Genomic DNA, 21847 nt, shown 5'->3' on the forward strand with positions numbered 1-21847 from the left:
GAATGGGAAAGGTTTTATCGTATGCCTCTCCTCCCTTCGCGTATCCTTCCGCACTTCTTGTTTCTCACCAATCCACCCTCAAACGCCGCCTCCCTCTCTTCGAACCACAACTGGTCGCTTCAGACCACTGCACTGGCTCAACGCCCGCGCCCGCTCGTCCACCCCATTGCGATCTGCTACGTCCCCATCGATGTTCTGAAGGGTAAGCAGGGAGGTTGTCGAGAGTGGTGGGGTTGTCGGAAGAACGTCACCACCCCGAGGACCTATCCCTCCCCTTCCGTCTTCCATTTCACCCCTTTCACCCCATACCGTCCTTTACCATTCGGCCATCCTCACTTACACAATAATTCTACCCCCTCGCAACCCAAACTCTCAATCAATCTCTAGCCCTAAATAATTTGCTCTAACTATCATATCTCTTCCATTCTTATATTTTTCATTCAACTTCCCCTTTAAGGACGCTCAAATTTGCTTCCTCATGATAGCCAACGGCACAAGTGAATTAGTTTCTTCCGTCCTTAAGCTATGCTCTGACAGCTTTAAATGCTTACTACAATGTTATCATATTAAACACACTCTATCATACGTAATATGTTGGCATTGACTCAGTGATATCTTTTAATAATCGATCTCTAATTTTCATAAACTTTGCTAGAAAATTGCAAAAATTAACATTATTTTATATGTAGTGCCACTATTTCACTAATACCACTGCGTTTGCTAGCAATGATATTCTAATTGTAGAGCTGAAGTTTTTTGCGTCTTCTTTGAAATGTCTTCTCCTTCAAGGGTGTATCTCAAGACCACAATCCTTCTCACGTATCTCTTGCCTTTATCTGTTGCAAAACTGAGCATAATTATACATTCATCAATAAAAAAGATAATTTACTTTTAATAAAACCACCCGTTTTTTCGCGGATTCAACTTTGGCTAACAATTTCGTGGAGAATGATAACCGAAAAGCAAACGCACCTAGGTTCCTTGTCGGATTGTATATTACTACGACACCAGCATTACTGCAGTAAGTGTAACATGCCTTCAAAGTTTTAACACAGAAATGAGCTTCAAAGAAAAATCGGTACCGTTTATCTCGATATCGGAGTTTGTTACCTGTGACCACTGTCTTAAATCTTACCATTACAATCTAGTTTCGGCCTAACCACTGAATCTATCTATTAATCTATCCCAGGTGCCACCAACCAAGAACCACTGCATCAACCCCCACAATCTCTCCCCCTCCCCCCTTACTCCCCACTCCCCCATCCATCAGGCCTCCTGCCCCTTCCACCAAACAGCAACGCCTCCCAATCCCGAAACCCCCTCCCGATCCGCTTCGCTTTGCTTCTGTTTGTTTTCTGCTTTCCTTCCAGGCGCAAACAGACGCGAGTAAACAGCAAACAGATCAATACAAAACACAAGCAGTAGTGGCGGCGGCGGGAGCCTACTTGGTGGAGAGCGGGACGGAAGGGCGGGCGTCGGATGTAAGGGAGGTTTGGTGAGTGGCTGCTGCCGGAGATGGTGGGTGGTCGAGCGGAGGTTTTTTCCATCGGGGGGCCTGTTGTGGGGAATAGAAGGGTGCACCGTCGATGGCCTCCCGTTTGGACGCGGGGGCGGAGGCCGAGGGGGGGACCCGCGGAGGGAGGCGGCCCCAGAGGAGGCGAATACCTTCCCAGAGGACGTCGTCGGTGGTGAGGTGGAGCGGCGCTGAGAATCGTCGTTATTAGTCATTCAATGCTCAATTTGTTTGACTTGTGCCCACCAACCATTGCTATACAAGCGAGGGGTCTGGATTAACATGGCTTTCTTTCAGGTTCGAGATCCGATAGCATTGAAGACTTCTTTTGAATGGAATAATGTTGGTACCACACATTTAACGCCGTTCGTAACTACAAGTAAAACAATCGATCTTACTTGGTATACTATTGAAACCATCGCAATCTCACCTTCAGTTTTTTTATGTTGTGATTTTTTTTCTTCTCATAGTGAATTAGTACTATGCGGATTTTTTTTCTTCTCATGGTGAATCAGTACTATGCGGATTTACTTCTGCCAGTAAGCTTATGGGCGGTCTTCCACTATCATTGCCTTTCAATAATCGAGAATATTATGATGCAATATGTATGATAAATGCATAAACAAATGTTTTATTTTGCCTATATTGCCCGTTGCCCATGTCATTATCACAGCCGTGTCAGTGATTTTTCTTTTGAGTACAAGGGCCGTCTTGGTGTCATTCAGCTATTTTTCCTGGTGAATATGGGCTTGACAGTGCCAAATGCAAGCCAATTCGGGGGTGTGGAGGTTGAGGGCGGAGTCAGTGGGAGGGAGGGAGGCAATAATGGATACTTTGTAGCATTAATTGAAGATGGAGTCGTGTGACAGACAATGTGTAGGAACTAGTAGAGAGGAGTGGGGTACGATGGACAACAGGAGGCGCGATGATTGTTAATTCTGAGATTCAAACCTCCCATTATGAGCAATCTAATTTTATTACCCAGTTATTCCTTTCCCGTAGCCATTAACTGTTTATTTCCCAAATACGTAAAATATGTGAAATTTTAATCCCATTTAACTGAGCTCTTATTGTATTACTGCTACCTCACGTTACGATGACTATTTTATGCCATTAACTGTTTGACCTCGCTAAAATTTTATCTCTCTTTTTCATATGGCTCGGTAAAATTTTCTCTCTCATATTCATATTTTTCACTCTTCATCTCTTACAAAATTCTCTGAATATATTTTTGAGACTCGGCCATCCATTTCACACTCCTTCCTGGATGATTTTTATTTACTATATGAATTCCGCAAGGCCCCTATAGTTCTTAGTTGACACCTTCCGTTTTCAAGGAAATAATGTAGGTGGTAAGATGTCGAGGCGGTGGTAATATAATGTTGAGCAACCTCAACTCCCGGATGATGTGCTGTATGCAGCATCGTCTTGTAAAATTATTTGCATCTAGATGCTCTTTGAGCCGTCACAAGGGTGTTTGATAGGGAGTGACTTTTCACCGAAATTAAGGACCATACGCTGCGCAGGCACTTCACGATTTTCGAAAAAATAAATCCAAAACGCGTCCAAATGTGGGATTTCAAGGACGGGTTGTGGATTTCCTGATTGGGTATCTTTAGTCTGAGGTGATGAAGTGGCGGAATCCTCCAGCCCCTTATGCATTCTCCCCTTCCGCCCTTTTCCTGGTTCATTTTCCTCGCCCTCCAGCCCGTCTGACCTCTTCCCTTCGTCGGACCGTAGACCATGCAAATACCCCAATGCCTCTCACCTCCTCAGACCGACTTGACCATGAGAAAACAATGCTTATCCTTGCACTTTGCCAACACAACCAACCGCAGAGATTCATTTCGCTGTGAGCAACTGTTCCGATGTATTGATAACATCGCTAAATACATGCCTTAAACTTCGACGGTCGTTTCGGAAAAACACATCAATGGTTTTGTTTTTTGCATCTTGATTCATCACTCCTCACTATATTAAATAAGACTGGAAATCGATCATAAATACCAGTTTGACACGAAGATTTTAGCATAGTAATATTTGAGCTAATCAGCGTTATCCTCAGGCATTATCTGCTGTGTCCCCGGGTGGTCACAGTGAGAACCACCTGGGTGGGTTACCTCCAATCTTTTCATTTTGGAAACCATAATTGCTAAACAATGCAACATATCTTTGTAATGAAGACCCCTTACTCGGTTACTGTGACTCGTCCAATGAATATTCTATTTCCCACATGACCTCACTATGTAAGCTACTTAGTAATGCATTGTAAATGTGATAAAAACTAATTAGTTTATAGTAACCAATGAGCGTAAGAAAGTGTGTACCTACTAGGGATGGACGGAACCGGGATTCTTTTCGGATCCGGATCTTCGGATATTTTCGGATCCTAATGCAATTTGAATTGTCTGCTATAAAACGAAGCAATTATTCAAGATTCTTCTGGGTAAATGCAATCAAAGGAATGCTATTTAGATGTACATACACGTCTAAACATGTTTACTAATTAAAAATCGTTTTTATAAGCTTTCAAATTATTTTTTAAAAAGGATTAAGTCTAAACACGCTTAGGATGTAAACTATTAGGCTTGCGTTTGGAAATGAAAATAGGTTTCAATCTTCAGATAAACCATTGACTGGTTTTTGATATTCCTCGCATAAGTTTCCCCAGAATTTTATCACTTTCTCATCGCATACTGACTTGTGTTTCACCCGCAAATGATTCAGTTGGGGCGAGGTGGATTTTCCACTTCCTCGCGATAGTTTCACGTCACAGTCCACGCACATGATGTCAATGTCCCTTAATGTCGATAAAAATGTTTCTACGGAATGAAAAACATTTTTATCGGCAGTGGCGCCGACTCCATGGGGCCTGAGGGGGCCCGAGCCCCCTCAGAAATTCGTTATCGGTTTGAGGAAAAAATTTGTCAGGCTTGTCAATTTTCCCCGGAGTGTCCAGATATTGGGATTCGAGATATAAGGGTTCTAATGTTGATCATATGACTCTTCTAAAATGCTTAAAAAACTTAAAACTCACAACTTATAAAATTTCCCGGGGCAAGGTCCCCGGTTTGGGCCCCCCAATATTTTTTGTAAGTAGGCATTCCTTTTTATCGGTATATGATTCAATTAAATTGCAACTGCGCAATCTGCAACAATATTAACAATGTTTAGAAAAACATTTAGAGTCACGTGCGACGTGTTGCGGGAACAGAACGAGACGACCGCTCAGCAAGAGGAAGGGGTGGATAGCACAAGCGCGTGAAGGAGAGGTGGAAGGGAAGGAGAGCATTGTTTCTTTCACGCAAAGTCACAATGAATCAGGGATTTAAGGACGAACATGTTAGATCTTGCTATTTTGTGACGTCGTTGCCTTCAAAGCGAATCCGGGCGATCTATGTGATCTATACAGTTGTCGTTTCCGGGCTGGATCTTCTTGCTTGACGGTACTGATGGTTCTTTGAACATTGTGCTGCTTGAACAATGTTGAAAATTGGCATGGCCTCGTTTTAAAAGAAAAAACTTTGTTGCAATAGATTTGAGCTTAAAAAAAACTAAATATGCCGTAAATGCGACGCGTTCGGTCTTATTCTTTCTTGAATCTCGCGCATGTCATCCAATTGTCGAAAACTATCGAGAAATATTCGGGTCCAGTCAGTGACTCACCTAGAGTTTGTTCTCCAGAAACATAGAAGTGAAGCAGGTAAGATGAAAAAAGTCAGTTGGTGAGAAGTGGTACGGATGAAACACGCTTCTAATGTTCTCTTGTAACTTGATATTTTCCTTATAAGACTATTATTTATGGACTGTGTGGTCTCGGGAAGGAAAAAAACATATCAGAGGTATGTGGTGATGGATGGCCGAGGGTGTTTTCTTTTTATCTGGTTGTTATCCTACGGAGTTGAGATTATCCCGATGTTTGTTCAATCTCTTTGTAAGAATCACACTATTTGCCAGTCGTATTTTGCCGTAAAATTTTCGCGGCTGAAATTCTGTTGCATAACTCCTACGAGAGCTTTTAAACAAAATGGTTCATGAGAAGGACAAGCATCGCAGTGCAACAGCGCATGCGAAGGTAGAATCGAAACTCTTTCCACTCCTTCGTATGGGACGCTGCATTCACTGACGCATAAATTTAAAATTTCGAATCCAGATCCGATGCCTTCAGCGAATTTGGATCCGAATAATCCGATGAAAGGCAATATCCGCGGATACTTGGATCCGAAGTATTCCTAACCATCCCTACTATCCGTAATACCGACCATCCCTAATACCTACCGCACTTATACTCTGGATTTCGGACAGCTAAATTATTTCTATGAAGCATTTGGTTAAAATATACTTTTATATGCACTAAATGTTACATCATATTTATGTTAAAGCTATGTTGCACACGACACGCAAATGGGTGAAGTAATGGAAATAATTACAGTAAAATAATTTTCCGACGGATCTGCACGTATCGGAAACCTTTCCTATTTTCCGTAGGCTTCGCAGTGTATCGGACATGTGAAAACAGTGATGATGGAGGCGACGCATCCCATAGCGCTGGACTCCCGACTCCTTAATAGGTTTCCCGTGCCTCTAAATTGCAGTCCAAGTTGAGCGCCATTCGGTCCCCAATTATTGAGGGTGCTCTCCACCGTCCGTCGGCCGAGGGATACCCCATCCCGGATGTGGTGCTTATGGCGCCCGGGACCGCTTCCTTTTGAGAGCGAACCGCGGTAATGCGGAACGAGGAAGCGGTAACGGTGATTTCGACCTTTGCGCACGGGCAACGAGGTGAGAGAAGGACGAGGAAACGAGGAAGAGGGACGGACGTAAGAAAGCCGCGGGAGAGGAGGAAGGTGGGAACTAGCGACAAGAGGCCAATAAACGATGCCTTAGCGTCCGAAGCGTTTTGTTGCGGTGGCCATCATATCGGGCTCAAATCAATTGGGAGCAGTGCATCCACAAAGGCATTGCCGTGCAAACAATCAAGCGACGCGTGGGGACTGAGCTGGGGTCAGCATTTTCTAACTTGACCGAGGAAAACAGAAGGTTATTTGTCATACAAGTCCGCCGGAATAATTCCGAGAAATAAGACGTGGTCCCATCAGTAAGCAAGAGACACACATAAATACGCAATCAATTAAAGCAGTTCTCAATGAAGGCCCTTTTTATAAATATCGGCGATTAACTACTCCAACGGCTGTAAAACAAAGTCTACTAATAAAAACAAACGCCGCTTTTTGTACAACGTAGCAACTGATTCAATGTCTCTAGAATGAAAAGAATTTGTTCATGCGCCTCCATTAAATTTTAATAGAAATCTGATTATCACGGTTTGTTCAAACTTTTGTTACGATTGGCAGACTACTATGTCGATTTGAAACTTGTTGAGCCCAATAAAATGACTCCTACATATCAAATCCTTGTTTACTAGTGATTTTTTAGGCCCATATAAAGTTTTAGTTATTCACCATAACAAATTAGTTTTGAATTTTAAATTTGTAACCTTCGAGATCATCCTTAAAATGTCAGAGTCCATTTGAATTTTTCATTGGAGTCGATTTCTTTAAATTAAACCAATTAAAATTTTACTCCGCAAATAAAGAATAGGATTATTCTTTAAATGTACCATAAATACATTATTCTTCTCAAATGAGTTTTATGCACTGTGTTGGTACACAAAAACGGCTTCAGTCCAGTCAGTGAAGTCAGAAACAGTGTACGCACATTGTTCACTCTTCCTCATGAACGCTACCTCCATGATTAATACACCGATATTTTTATAGGGCAAATGTTCTAAAATGACATAATTCTTTATATTTTGGGAGGAAAGGATGTTTTTGGTGACGGAAGAAGAATGGTGTAAGAATATGTTATGAGGATCAGAAGACACATGAAAAAGCTTGATCTTGCAAGATAAACTTTCGTTCGGAAAGCGATAACCGCAACCAACGCCGCTGAGTTCCCTACCTAAATGTCAAGCAAAGGAAGGTATTAGAGTGTAACCGAATAATTAGAGGGGACATTTTTTCAGCTTCATCAAAAATTCAATAGCGTTCATATTGAGAGGTGACATTTCAAGTTATTGGCAGAGTGACGCTCTTCTATATGACTCCGACCTTATGATTTGGAGTGAAGAAAATATAAGTAATTGCTCCATCTAAAGGGATGCTTCTATTAGATTTATTTCTCAAGATTAAATATTTTTGCGAGCAAAATTTTTTTATCAAGTTACGCGAACTTGTTGGCAAAAAGAATGTATGAAATGGTGACTATGAATGCTATTTCAGGCTGATTTCTTTTTTATTTTGGCAAAAGTTTAACCCATGACCTTATAAATATTAAATCCATGCACTTGAATTTCGATAAACTGAGTTAAAATTAGAAAATAAAAATGAAGTGATATGGCAATTTATGTAGGATAATTAATTTGATTGATTTTGTGTTCCAGCAGGAAACGAGTCCACTATATCTCACGATCCACAGCCCGATATCACTGAATAAATCACATCTCATGCAAAGTAAGCTTTCAATTGTATCCATTGATGGGCATTTGGTGAAGAGATTCCTGAGATAATGCATAAAATATGCAATTCACGATATACTACGAATTTTAAAACCAGTTTTCTAAATGAAAAAAAACACGTTCGAACCGTGGTATGATTGGAGATGAATTTTGATATTCATCCCAAATTTTAGATGAACACAGCCGTCGACAACTTGAGAAAATCTTGCAATACATATTTCGGGCAATCACTTAAGAGCAATGAAGGCTGCTACGTCATAATTTCAACCCCAGTGTGAAATATAATCACACCAGAAGGGTCCAGAATTATATTCATATTCCGTTTTCCTCGACACTTCATTTGCGAGAATCAGACAAGGGAAAGGGTATATAAGACGAAGTATTCCCTGACCGTAGACAAAATTGTTCATAATTTTATATATTTGGACGTCATTGGTTATGAGTGAAAAAAGATGAGAAAGAGTGGAAAATGGGAATCAAAATGATAGCTCTGCGGCCATCTGAAGTGGATATGTAACGGTAGTGAATATTCATCAACGAAATGGAATGACCTTTTCTCGATATCCATGCCCACCTTCAAAAATGAATTGAAAACCCCTAAGGTAAGCTTACAGGGAAGTCATCGACGACGTAGGAAGTCTGCTTCAAGCAGCAATTGAGAGTATGTTTTTAACAAGTGATAATACAAAAGGCAATATCAATCCTCTTCCAAAATTGATCCAATTATGAAGTAAAAAAATTTCAGGCTCATTCCAGAATGTTAGAAGTTGGGAATTTTTCGTTCGTTTCGATATCGGCTACGTGCGTTCGAGGAGGTGATACCCGAACTTTTATATTCGTTAGAGGAGATCGCTAAGCAGAGGTAATTTTGTTTGGCGCGTTGCAAAGTGAGTTATTTATTCAGAGGCCCTCTTGTAACTTCCTCGTGCCACTGTAAATTCCATTGTATAAAAAAGATTAAACCGCCAGAGCAGAAGGGTAAAAATTAAGTGTTCCTAGTTATCCGCCCTGAAGTACTTATAGCAAAATAACGACCATCCTTGAGTGTTATTCGAGTAAGTTGTGCTGTTGAAGTAATGTTAAATTAGCTTGGAGTAAAGTATTATTTCAATTCTTCTATAAACAATTAGGGTTGCGAATATTCGAAAAGTAAAGCGTGGCGTATAATTAAACAAGTATTCCTCCCATCGCTAGCAAATGAGTAGTTTCAGCCACTTTAATTCATTTCATTTCAAAATCTAAGAAGATAAAATTTTAACTTTAGAGAAATTTATTCAGAAAAATTACATATAATTTTTTCCTGTTTCTTTTTCTTTGAAACCCATAATTATCAGTCTCTTAACTTGTACTTCAATACATTTTTAGTGATCCTTGAGTAAAGCGAGCTGATTTCCATAGTCGAATGATCAATTAATGCATTTAACACACTAATTTAGTTTTTGATCAGCTTTGTGCCCGATCTATAGAAATATATTTTTCTGAATTAATAAAGTGAGGAACGACTGAATGCATGCGAATATAATTATTCGCTTGTATTCATCTGCAAAATCGACTTTTCGACTTTCGAAACGAACGAATTCCATTATTTTAAATGGTAGCATGAAAAATCGCCAATACATTTTTTCTGTTTAAATGCATTGCAATAAAATGCGATAAATTATAACAACGGAGTGACTGCGAAAATTTGCTGGCAGTCTTTCGAAGTAAGATATAGGAACCGGAAGGCAAAATAGTAGGATTTTCTAGGTAATTATCTAAGATAAGGCTTAAGACCATCAATTTTTCAAAATTGAGACCAGAGATGGTTTAATATAACCTCATACTTACAGAAACAGTACACAATTAATAATTCAGTATAAAAATATAAGTGACTATTCATTTTCAACGCGGCGTTTTCATGTGACTACTATAGAGGAATCAAATTATGAGTGAAATGATATCTATTTAATGTTTACAATACTCTGGATCATAAATATGCTGCGAATTCTTTTTAACTCATCAGCAAGCATTTTCAATATGTAAGGCACCAGTCAAATGAAAAATGAAATGAAATATTAATTAATAGCACATTTAAATTTCACATAAGTACTAGCGAAACCCTTTATATCATACATAAATATCGCTGCTTACAGATCATTGATAATCCTGAAATAGGTTGAATCGATGGTTGTGAGCAGAAATATTGTAAAAGAGGGTCCTCAAGTCGGCCTATAAACATGTTGTCAATCACCGCGCATTTAAATGGGTTTACAAAAGTCTCCACTCGCGTGGCTAATGGACAAATTCATCTGAGTTTCATGGGAAAATGAGGTAAAATCAACTGTTTTGATCGAAATGCATATACATGATTATGTGATCTATCAATTTCATAAAATCTCAATGCTATTTCTCGCGAAAACATCAATATCATGGCCTTGAGTGAAAAGCATTTATAAAGCCCCTCTTCGAGTGCAATGTTCCTCCAATCTCTAGGTTTTCAGTTTCCCCACATCAAATTATGTTTAGTCATCAGATCACTCGTCAGTCACTCCGCCAAACGGAAATTAAATTCCTCTCTCTTCCCCCTCCCTCTCATGCACCATTGCCGCTTCCCCATCAAACACATTGGCGAAAGGAATCCGAGGGTTGGATGCTACCGCGCCTTTTCCTCCCTGCCTCCATTAGGCTACGCTCCCGACATAATCCGCCGAGGAGCATTCCAGTCCCTAATTCACCAACCTCCGCTATCAATTCCCCCCAACGTATCTTCTCACTGACTAAGCTAACGGGAGCGCGCACCTTGGTTAATACTTTTCTCGCCTCCATCCAACCCTGCACTTCGCCTCAGTCTCCAAAACCACCATTAAATGCTTCCTTATGGCTCCTCTCCTAACTGCACTGAAGATAGACCCTTAATTTTGCTCAATTACACTTCCGTCACCTCCTCGAGTAATGTGTCCTACCTGCAGCTCCTGTTCTACGCCTAGTTACGCCCCTAACCTCCTGACGCCGATGCCCCCTAGGGCAAAGTGAAATTAAACTTTGCCTTCAATCTCCAATCATTCACCGCTACCAATCTTCGCACCCAATGAGGTAGGGATCCTACGATATCAAGTCTTTTGAAACTGGTGAAAGTGGATGCCTAAGCCTTCATTTATTCATATTCTTACAAACCTAAGATTGATATTGCACAGCCATCCATTTATCCTTTTTCCAAGCTCGTTGCTTCAGTACCCTGCCAAAGTCATAATACAATATGTTTCCCTCCTCGTCATTTACAGTGGCAAGGACTACTTCATTTTATTTGAAATGTATAACATAATAGAAACGATTGGAAAAAATACTGTGCACGTGGAGAACCTCTTTTTGACAAATCTAATACTTGAAGATGATATGGACCAATCTTATACCACGACTGTTTACTCAGTAAGCTCAGGAAACAGCTTCCATTATCCCCTAAAACAGTACGCCTTAGAGATTTTGGTTAACGCTTTCATTTATCTTACCCATTCTACCTCAAACACATGTTTCTCCAATGCTGTTAGGAAGGCAGTCTTGCAATTTTTCCACTTTTTGTCCTCTTATGTGGTGACATTTTAAAAATTGACTTTTGGATGATTTTTTTTAAATCTTGTTTAGAATGGGGTTTTCTCGTCATCATTATCTCTAAATCGATGAAAATTAATTATTTGGAATAGTCATTGAAAGACGTTTTGTCGGAACATAGATGCATCGTTGCTAAATTAAAATAGTTACTTAGCATGTAATAATAATGTATCCAAATAGCCTTTGACACCCTTGACCAACGCTATGACTCAGCATACGATTCTGATTTGATAACAACAAATTCCGTTCGCGTTGTGAGCCTATCGACACCGACTGATCGGAATAATTCCAACCAATATCAAGCAAAACCCCCCGCATGGTTTCACATGCCTTTCTGGCAGTTTCAAAAATTTAACTTCCCTCTCCTCCCTCCATCCGACCCTATCCCCTTCTGTGCGAAGATCGTAGTATCTCGCCCTTTTTCGTCCCCCCTCTTTCCCTCTATCCTCTCCAATTATTAACCCGAAGGAATTCCACCACTCTAGCCCGACCCATCCAACCTAGGATAAATTTGTTCCGGTCCCACTTCACCCGTCCTCCCCCTCTCTCTCGTACACAATATTCCCACATGTCATTCAATAATTCGTCTTCAGGAGGCAAACCGCATTACGCACAATCCTTCCGACGGGGTACCCAACGTTTCACGGGCTGCGGTAACTTAAGGTTTCTTCGAGATATTAAGCAGATTGTCTACCCTGAGTTTCATACTCCTGCACCGCTGAATGCATTATCAAAAGAATTCGCATGCATTTGTGACAAAAAACAGTGAATTTACTACCATTGGTAGAACATGTTGGTAATCGAAGCTATCAAAATCAGTTTTCAAAAGAATTAACTCGGAAAATTCTGAAGAGCTATGTTCCCATTTGCAGAAATACTTTCGAATAACTGAAAATTATATTCAACTAAGAGTCCACATGTCAAATCTACGCTTTTATTTTATGGACTACACTTGGCTTTCATGGATGAGATCACAATCAACAGAAAATAATCAAATTTTTTCAGCTGAAAACATATCTCAACCAATAAAAATGAAAAATTATTAAATTAACCCATTGCATGAGGTCGACTATAGCATACCAACTTTTGGCGCAAATATTTTAATAAGAGAGTAGCATTTGAAATGGAAGTGGCTAAAATCATTAAGCCAACCCTAATTGCCACTCTAATTTTTGCTTCGGAACGGCAGCCAAAGAGTGTTAGACCGGTGAAATTTCTTTAAGTCATGCTACCGCCATTTTTCTCGAGAATACTTCTTATAAAGACTATGGGATGAGGATCATCATTCCTAATTTCACAGTTAAACTCCGTTCACATGGTTTTAAGTCCAAAACTTGGTGAATTCTCACAAGCGAGATTCGGGTCTCAATCGAAAAAAAGCCTCCTCATTCATCGTCCACGGGGATGGAGAGAAAAAATGCTCTCTTGACTTGTCAAAGTAAATTATAGTTTCCCCGTAGTTTTCCAGCGTATCCTTTTCTGTGCGAAAGAACCAGCTGAAGCTCTGACGAAGTCCATATGCACACACTTACATCAAAATTCTCCCCCACGCATGTCGTCCCCGACTCGGCCACACACTTTTCCAGTGGCCCTCTTCTTCTTCCCAAGCAATCACAGACAACGACCATGACGAAGAGACACTTGGTGTGCCAGGAAAAACCAGCATTCATCCCAGCACCCCCACCTCCTTGTCCATTATAACTAACGCAAATTCCTTCCACTCTCATCCGGTGTCATTTCTCTCCCGCACAGCATACCTCACCAACCTGCTTTGAATCCACCTTTTCTTCCCCCCCCCCCCCCCTCCCGGAACAAACTCCAGTCAATCCAAATTCCAGAGCCTCAACCCTCTCTCGCTCCCTCAAGACTTTTCATTTTCCTCTCCGCTGGGAGGAAAAAATACGCAGCGGCGAGAAAGGGCCATTCCCGCAGCGTCGCCCCATCCTAAGGCTCACCTTGTTCCATCAGACCAAGTTTTTTGACGCTCCCATCAACCCGCGAAAGGACTTCAAAGTATGTACCAGCGTGCACCTCCAAGTAAGGAACAACCTCCTCCTCCTCCTTTTCCCCATTTTTCTTCTTGTTCTTCTACTTTAGCCTCCCTCTCCCCCTTAACCACCCCAGCGGCTTCGTTCTTTCTCATTACGCCCCCTCTGTCCCAAGGGGAGCACCCCAAGGGGGTTGTGCTGTATCCTTCCGCAGCCTCCCTCCGCCAGTCCCGCTTCGTCAAACGGATTCGCCTCGGGAGGGAGTAGGCGTATCGGAAGGGAACTTCCTCCCGTCCTCTCCTTTCTCTTCGCTGCCTTCTCCTTTCTCTCGCTCCGACCCGCGCTCTATCTATCTCTCTCTCCCTTTCTCTCTCACTCCCCTTTCCTTTCTCTCGTCCAATCCTGTCATCCACTCACTGTCACGAATTTGCATGCGATAGAGTCGAGGTAGGCTCTCGCTTCTAGAATTCGCGAAGGGACAAGTGTCAAACATTCTGAATTTCCAACCGTAAGCATTTGGGGCCGATGAAGAAGGGAAAGAGAATGAATCCTAAGGAACTAGCTGGGGATAAATCTGAGCCATCTAGGGTGTTCCTGGCAATTTAAATAGCAGTGATACCACTTGTGCCCAATTAAAATTTTAGTTGCTCCAAACATGCGGCTACATCTCAGAACTGTTGAAGTAATTTTTACCTTGAATGTGAACCAACCATTTAGCCAAGACAGCATTCTTTCAAATTATCTTCCTATATTGTGCTAAGTTGACTACTAACAATCTCACCCGCCTCGGATCCACTATCCCTTGTTTTATTGTGGAAACCTAAGAAACTACTTTCATCTGTTCTCCATGCCTAAAAAATTTAATGCGAATATAATATGATAAATAAACTAGGCCCAAACGTTCATGCTTATTAGCAAAATTAATTATAAGTTGCTAAAAATTCTTGAGAAGTATACAAGAATTTCCATGAGAAAAAATTCCCCTGGACCGGGAATCGAACCACGGACCTATGGCTTTCCGGGCCACTGCGCAGACCACTACGCTATCCAGGTTCTTTAATTCTCATGGCAATTATACCGAGGCTCATGGTACTAGGTGTTAGGTCTTGAGAAGTACCTAAGGTCTCGTTTTAAACTGAAAAGTAATGAAAGAGGCCAGAGTAAGACTAGCACTTACAACACACTCGATACGGACACTTAGTGCAAGTGAAGAATACTTCGAGCATTAAATTATAGCCAAATATTGTTCTAATTAGACAACTTTATTACAATGGTACGATGTGTAGCAATACTATCAATTTGGGGTACCTTCACCAGAGCATCTATTCATTAATTGATAAATTTTATACCCTGAATTGCTTCCTCCAAAATGATGGGTGCCACATTTTGGCATCCATCAACCTGTGGCAGTGCGGCACTGTCACAGGTTGGCCGATGAGCCCGAGTCTGCTTGCGGTCCACCCTTTTCATCTCCTATGGTAGTCCGTTCTTAGGTTTCCTACCACGGACTGGGGAGCAACTGCCCAGGCAATGAGACACTACTTGTTAACACCGTTTTACACGGGGCACGTACTTGCACAATCTGACGTACGGACGAAGGCGCAGTCAAAATTGCGTCGTGTAAAGCGGTGAATTGCTAGAACACATGCGAGAATGCGTGGATGTGAGATGGCAGAATAGCCCCTGTTCTAATTTCGTTCATGCATTCGCGCAATTCCACGCCATTTTATAAATTAATGCAGTTCAAATCAGCGAAATTCCGTGCCCCGTGAAAAACGGCCTTTATGTCGCTAGGGGATCACAATGTTTTATTCAAACTTAAATTCAGAAAAAAATTTCTAATTAATAATATAAAAATCTACTTGGAAAATACTGAAAATGACTCCAAACACAACATAATTATGTAGTTAGATTAACTCATTACAATAAGTATTGACAAATTCTTTTTCTCTATCATTTTTCAATTAAAGCTAGAGGTGTTTGTAGTCTCGTTAGGGCAAATTATTCATTACATGCTGTACAATAATTTCCATGATGTACTTTTTCTGAATTCTAAAATTAAACATAAATCCATGGTTCTATTAAAAATAAGGGAGATTTAGAATTTATATAATCAGTTGATAAGTCATTGTCGAGGTAGTTAACTACCTTCCGAAGCAGTAGAAAGGGTCGGCTATAGATTGTCTCGGACCCATAGACAAGTCTGTGGTATCCACAAAGAGAGTATCATTACATACATTATTCATGATATTATCGCACGGTGGCCATTCCTTGGAAATATTCGTTAATTAGTATAGTAATCAATAATTTCATTACTGTTAAATTGATTCTTTTGCGCGTGAGTCATAGTAAAACATGTGCATCATATAAAAATCACCTTTTAATGAAATAAATTTGCTGTTCAAAACCTGAAAGATTTACATTCTCAAAACATCCTGTGTACAGGGTCATCGTTGCATCACATTTTCACCTCACAAGACGCTTAAGTATTGCTTCTTCGAACGTCCACCATGGATCCTAAGAGTTCAATTTTTATTCCTCTATGACTCTCTTTTAACTTTATTTTTAACCTACAATTCAATTTGTATAACCCTACCGCACCCTAACGTTTATATTTTTTATTGAAACTGAAGCTGCAGCGTGCTAAATTATTTGAAGGAACCGATATGTTACAAATCGCTCACAAGCTCTGTCAAAATAACAAAAATTGGGAATATAAATAAGATCCCATTTTAATTCTAGATATTTCTGCAAATGAGATATGCATAATTCTTTTTTTTTATAAAAATTAGAACTAGGCCGATTCGAAGGACGGGTAAGTTACGATATTACCGCACAGCGCTAAGCATATTTTTCCCCCCTCACGTAATAAAACCAACTGAACATGACGATGCAGACGTCCTAATATTTTGATTAAGGAGAAAGAAGTTTCTTTATTTATTTTAAACCTTCTTATAATTCTTCCCACGCTCTTAATCGCAGGGGATTAAGAGCGATGCATTCAGATCTATGGAGGACCGTGCAGACCTCATTCTTGCATTTCACGGGCCCATTCCCCAGCCATACCTCCAGGTCCCCCCCCTCTCTACCATCCCCCACCCATCCCCCCCCCTCCCGCACCATCCCACCCCACCCCTTCGCAACCCACACAACAGCCCGAGGGCTGCAGGAGTTGCCTCCCCCCCCTCTCTCCCAACTGCGATGCCCTAAGCAGTCTTCATTCATCCTTTCTTGCGTTTTCAAAGAAACGTGAGTAATGAAAGCAGAATAGAAAATACTCTCCCGTCGTCTTGTGGAAATAATTAAATGTTTCGGAGTGCGATTTTTTTTTAAAGATCGAGATTGGAGAGGAGGAATGCGGTGGGAAACATTGGTGGGGGTGAAATGACTCTGGAGAAGGGGGAGGGAGAGAGGTACCACTTTAATGGGATGATGACGATGTAGTGTGAGACGCCTTAATCACAAATATCACCCGTCAGAAGGGACTAGAGTGGGCACTAAGGCCGGCGGGCAAAACATGAGTGATCACAGTACGGAAGAAGGTATATATATAGATTAGGGAAGGAAATGTCACAGGCAGAAAACATGTATTGATTTTTTGTTCGGTTATTTGCCGACGAGATTGAAAACATGGATCGTTCGTGCCATTGGATGTCAGTTAATGTGCATGCCTTGGCTACTGTAATTATATATTACCCCATACCTAAGAGGTTGATTAAAATGGTGATGTTTTCCATTAAAATTTACAACGCTAGATTTACTCTGACATTCATACTCACACACAAATACATGACATTATATGGCTTCGGTTATCTACCGCCAATCTAAATTTATAACTTCCACAACAGAATTTTTTGTGCAATGGAAAGTAATTCTAGCATTTACTGGAAGTGAAATACGTATTTGGTCTAGTACTTGAAAGTAAATCTGGCATTTACAGGAAATTAAAGGTATAGTTGGTAAATAATCATCATCCATCGCTCAGCTGTGGCTGAGAATACGTGGTCCGAACCAGGGCACAACATCAACTTGGAAAAGACAAAAATTAGAGTAAGAGAATCCAGAGAATTGCCGAGATCACTCGAGAGGCGATTGGAATATATAAAAATCCTCATAATTTTAATCGAGAGGACAGCTGGCAATTCGACGACACGTGAAAGAGACTCCTAGTACCCTACGTCCACCTTATTAATTGCCGAAGAGACATTAACTCTCAGGCGGCCAATCAGCGACGAGACACATCACGCTCATATTAAGGGCGGTCAAAACACGGCAGCTAGCCCATCTACCTGAAGACGCCTACTGAAATGCAGGTGATATTGTTGTCTCCACCACAAATACTACTTGGCGAAACCCGGAATATTTGGCCATCAGGATACGGCAATGTTCTCAGCACGCCACAAAAATGTCACAAGATATCAGTTATGAATTGTTTTGTTTTCTTGAGTATTAGAATATCAATACAGATATTTATAAAACTCTGGTAAGTTAACAGGTATTATTTTAATGCACTGCAGTCATCAGTGTGTTAATAATGTCTGCCTTTCATTTTGCTTCACTAATAGCTAAATGAAAAGCACGAATGAAAAATAACAATACGGCGACTGATTTTTATATAAGCTGGAAACGTTTAAATAATGAGCGTGAAAAAATAAACTTTTGCTAATTTTTTGATTTTACGCATTAATACATATAGTGTAATGGAGACTCGATGAGAAATTCTTTGCTTCCATTGGCTACTAGTCTGGTACGCATTCTTATTAATTTGGCTTCATGTTAAGGCTCCTTCAATACCAAACTAAGGCACAACTGAAAAAAGCAATGAGCCATATGTAAGCAGGGTTGATATGAAAATAATTTCAGTTAAGTTCTCCTCAGTTTTAGCGAAGACATGTTCTCGGAACCGCCCAAAACAAACCAAGCGGCGGTAGTTTGGGGATTTATCCAGTTATTCATAGCAATCGCATGCTTACTTGAAGACGCCAAGGCAAGCTCTTTCAGAAATTGCTTCATTCTTACCCATAAGTTTCCGACATTAAACTCCGTTTAACGGGGCATCATTGCGCCCGCATGCGCTTCCCAGCATTCATTCTACAAGATGCACCCGTCCGTTGCTTTGCGAGCGAAGACCAATTAGCCAAGTTCGACCTCAACGACTCCGGAAGTTTGGAAGCGCTAAGCTGAATACAAGGAGGGGGGCCAACGACTTCTCATCCCCGTCGCAATGCGAACCTGTTTCAAACACTGAGACTGGGGAATTTTGTTTTCGGGGCCATTTCCAAAAGGCGTAATATTTCGCATTGAATTACGGTAGAACTCATGTTAAGGAGGGATAGAGATGGAAGGGGGTCGCGTCAGCTGTGCTATTATTCTGTGTGTGGGAGGAGGTGAGGCTCGGTGGCGTGTGTGCGAAAGGGACGCCGGAACACGACGGGAATTTTGGGAACGAGAGAAACAACAAGTATGAAATGTGAAATGTAAAGGGAGAAGTGATAATGAGAGTTGCAAGAAGAAGGAAAGTTACATCTTATAAGACCTCATGAGATAAGACCACGCATCTTTCAGAACGACAAGGAGAATATCATTCTTGGAAACGTAATACATTTCCAGCCCCGGCCTAAAAGATTTAAATATGAGAGACATTCTCCGCACGGATAGGCGTAGAGATTCGTTGTTCCCTCCTAGCAATATTACACTTCATCTACATACCACCCCGCAAGCCGCCTAAAAGGTGTGTGGCAGGAAGTGTTAGGACACTATAGCCATGCATATAAAAAGAAAATGCTCAAACATAATTACGAATAGTATTTATTGAAGTCCGTAATGGTTCGGGGGAAAAACGAATACCCATATATATTCATTCGGCAAAATATCTCTCCTGATTTATCGCTTCTGTAGGACCTTGAAATATAGTGGGATTCTCAGATGATGTTCTCTGTGTCGCTCCTAAAGATATTTATTCTCAATAGTTCAATCAATCTAAGCCTAGCGCGCAGCCTCCGAGCCTCTAGCTGCTCCCAGCCTAATTCGCTTAAGATCTGGGTAACGCTGTCGGTACGCCCGTAGCAGTTTTTAGCGAATCGCGAATCCTTCCTTTGTATTTTAGTAAGTTCACGGATTAAGTCTCTCTGCAACGGATCCCATGTGCTCGCTGAATATTCATGGTTTGATCGGACGTGTGCGTAATTGCACCATTCTTTTACTTTCTCATCCGAAAATCTTCCCACAATACGCTCAATACATTCAAGCCGTCTCACAAAATCCAATTTGGACGTTTGTGGACGTGAAAGTCGAAGTTAATGGGTTTCTCTATTTACGAGCGCAATTATCACCTCGTCTGACCGTTTTTGTGACCGAATATGGCTAATTGTAGTTTTTGATACTCAATATCTATTTTAGGTATGAACATGTAACAAATTCATTAAAAATGGATTTTTAATATTTTAACTATACGGAAAAGGGCAATTTTAAAAAATTTTCCCACACACTTCGTCAATCGGGAAAGGGAAAAGCTTTAAAAAACAAGTGCGCAGGAAATTATTGCGAAACGGATTGTGGAAGTTTCATTCATTCATTCATGAAAATAACAATGCTACTCAACTAATCGTTTACCCTTATCTTATAGCTGTGGTGATATGCTCATGTACTATAGTTTATTACTAATATTCTTTAAGAAATAGCCACATAGTTGTACTTGAACAATGTTCACGATTGCTGAATTTTTCAAATAATTTATTTTCCATTATGATTAATCAATTAAAATTTCTAATTTACAATTAAAGTTACTGATGCGGGTACAAAAAAACAGGCATTCAAGATGGGAATCACTCTCATTCAAACAATATAATGGAACGGAAAAGGTTTTAGCAAAGGATATGCCCACTCGATTCTTATAAGTAATCCGATAATGCCCAAGAATCTGAAGATAAATGCAAATCCTCGAATCTGAAACCTTTACATAATGCCATTGATCCTCAAAGGAGGGAAAAGGGATCCCTGAGAATCAATTCAGTGCGAAGGATTTGGAAATGTGTCTCTAAAAATACAAGGCGCCATAAACTACTCGAAAATAATGAAAGATAACCATTTATACATCAAAAACCACTTATATAATTATTTCACAATTTCCAATGTAACACATTTAGTGAATCTATGCAAGTTCAACATGCTATCACTTTCCACGAAACGGCCCCTAAACAAGGTCATCACCATGTGGAAGAATAACGAACACAAGGGTGTCCATACTCGCAAATACGCTGCAATAAGTGATTGATTTTTTTCTAGTGAAGAATAAAATCGCGTTACAGTTTGTCCATCTTGTTTCATCACTACGCATCTCAATCATACACATATCTCCAGTGGTAGAGGTTGCGTCTTCCTTTCTTAATTAAAAGATAATTATTTTAAGGTGTAAATATTACCATGAAGTGATATGTGCTGAGAATATAAATCAATCGATTGCCATAATATCACAATTGAAGTCCCAAGAAGGACATTCATTAGATAGTAAGACCATTGGTTTTAAGTAAGAGCTTTCATTTTCAGATACAAACTTCGCAGAAGTTAAGACAATGGAGAGCTAAAGAAAGAAGTAGGAGGATTTCCACCTGCTGGAGGGGTGCATAAAAATACGCATTGATTTTGAACCAATAAATTTCATTGGCGGTTAAAATACTTTAATCAAGTAATACTTTAGTATATAATAAATACGGAGCATGTGATGAGGTGAAAACATTGAGGAACATAGTTGAATACCCATCCTCGTATTTTATGATGGCTTTTCCCTCTACAGATATTATTATCGAGAGCGATTGATTGAAAATGGGGCTTAAAGAGATTTGCACGACGCTAAATCAGGATGAATGCAAATCGAAAGGGGAGTTTACAGCGGCGAGTAAACTTGAACGCATAATTTTGTCCCTTCAGACGTTCCAGACGGAAAACGGATTACATGTAATGTGCAGGCGAGGATGGATAAGTCAGTGAACTCGAGAGGAGCAGGGAGGAAAAATTAAGTGATCGATTTCTTATTGCAGTGATTCTAATGCCCATCGCCTCAGCTGAGTCCATTTTGCCGTCCAACGCCTCGTATAATACGCATTACCTCAAGAGTGGCATCCCTTTCACGAAGGAGAGGGAGACTTACTTAAAAAAACGAACAATAGCGATGGAAAGGATATCGCTTTCGAAGTGGATAATGGAAGAAAACGACTTGAATATGAATTCGATGGAATTCGGGAGGAG

This window comes from Ischnura elegans, chromosome 1 (genome assembly GCF_921293095.1).
Source record: "Ischnura elegans chromosome 1, ioIscEleg1.1, whole genome shotgun sequence".
Taxonomy (NCBI): domain Eukaryota; kingdom Metazoa; phylum Arthropoda; class Insecta; order Odonata; family Coenagrionidae; genus Ischnura; species Ischnura elegans.